This window comes from Manacus vitellinus, unplaced genomic scaffold (assembly GCF_001715985.3).
Source record: "Manacus vitellinus isolate BGI_N305 unplaced genomic scaffold, ASM171598v3 scaffold_6_pilon, whole genome shotgun sequence".
Lineage (NCBI taxonomy): Eukaryota > Metazoa > Chordata > Aves > Passeriformes > Pipridae > Manacus > Manacus vitellinus.
In genome coordinates this window covers 28,329,689-28,331,736 of record NW_021940750.1, presented here as the reverse complement: position 1 = coordinate 28,331,736, position 2,048 = coordinate 28,329,689, and positions in this window count along the sequence as shown.

Sequence of the window (2,048 nt, the reverse complement as noted above, 5' to 3'; positions counted from 1 at the left end):
GGCTGCAGAGGGGCTCTCTGCCTCTTAACTGACGTTATTCATTGTTTTTTGTAGATGAGACTCTTCATCAATTTAAGTTGTCATAGTTGCTTGTTTGTTTGGGCCTTGCTTTTTTTTTTTAAGAAGGTTGCATTCAGGCAGAACTTTCATTAGGTCCGGGATAAAGTAGGCCTGTGTGATACTGATAGCATAGATACATCTTCTAGCAGGGAAGCTGAAGAGCATGTGGGTGGAGAGAGTTGTGTACGTCTGCTTCTTCCCTCATGGCTGCCTTCTCACATTTTTTTTGTGTTGACTGACAAATGGGTACAAGCTATGTCACTTTATTAGTTGTGTCCCTCTCCTACCAACACGAAGTTTGTAACTAGCATAGACCTTAACATGCATAATGCTTACTACCTTGCATAGTACCATTGTTGTCCAGTGAGTCTAATACATCCTTGCTTTTCAGCTGTTGTCCCAGCTTGGCTGCTGCAAAGGGGTCTCAAAGAAGGTGTGTTTTACCCCTGCAGATATATACTGGCCTGCCCACAGTTTCTGTGAAATGTACAGTCCAGACTCATTACAGGGCAAACTTTAGAGGTTCTAAGAACTTGGTCTAAGAAAAAAAGAGGTAGATCTAATCTGCAGTTCATTCCCCAGGAGCCAACTTTCATGAATCAGATATACAGCTCAGAGCAGTCAGAAGACTACTTCTAGCCTGCGCCTGCACCTAAACTAGCTTCTAGAAGCCCCCAAGCAGCAGGAAACACAAGCCATCTCCTTCTGGTGCCAGTGTCTGCACCATTACTGTCTGTACCTGGGAGATTACCCATGGTAGTAAGCGCCATTCCAGTATTGTTTGTAGGATCAAGCACCCTACCAGTAACACCTATATCCCATCAGTGACACTTGCCGTGTCTCTTGATATAACCCCTTCTGTTCTCAGACTGTCCAGTAGTACAACATTGGTACTCTCTTTCTCATCTGCTTCATGGTTAGTATAGTCACAATATTATAAAGAGCTGTTTTCACTGTTAAGATACACAATACTCAAAGTCACATTCATAATGAACATGCTTTTTTTTTCTCCTGGTTTACCTTCTTATCTATGTTTTTTCTTCTGGTTTTCACAACATCCATCATTATTTTATTTCTTTGCTCGTGTTCATGGTATGTATCTGATCTCTGGTTGCAGGAGGGGTAAATTATTGACTAAAATGGGTTAGTCTGTTAATAGGTATTAAGCATTAACACCAGTCTTTGTACAGCCTTGAAATATGCAGACAAATGTACTATGGTAGAACAACATCAATGAATAAACATGACATTTAAAAGTTTCTAATTTTGCTATTTTACTTTTGTAGCTCAGACTTAAGTATGGTTCAAGCTGGTTTTTTTGACAGATGTCAACAACCAGTTATTAGTTTACTGTTCATATACATTAGATTGGCACAGTAGTACTAATGCCAGTAATGAATTTCAAAAAGCCGTCTGTCTCTAGCCTGGGCAGTAGGTTATCTCCGTTAGGCAGAAGACTTTGGGAAGGTTGGGCATTCCTTTGATGCAGAGATGTTTACTTCAAAGCCTATAGAGAGCAGGCTGTTTCTACTCTATCAAGTGTGTAGCTTCTGTATGTCTCTCATCTCTCTTCTAAATAGTTCTCTCTTGACTCCCTTGACAAAACCGAGGGAATGGCCTGAATTTGTGTCAAGGGAGGTTAAGGTTGGGTGTTAGAAAAAGGTTCTTCACCCAGAGGGTGGTTGGGCAGTGGAACAGGATCCCCAGGGAAGTAGTCACAGCAACAAGCCTGACAGAGTTCCAGAAGCATTTGGATGATACTCTCAGGCACATGGTGTGATTCATGGGGATGGTCCTGTGCAGGGCCAGGAGTTGGACTCGATGATCCTTGTGGGTCCCTCCCAGCTCAGTGTATTCTGTGATTCTGTAATAGATATGTTATCAGTCTCAGCATGTGTTTTGAACTGTGTTTCCTGTTATTCCATAAACAAAAAAAACAGGCTGTCTAGATTACACCTTCTTTATAATAAATTATGACGGGGAAAAAA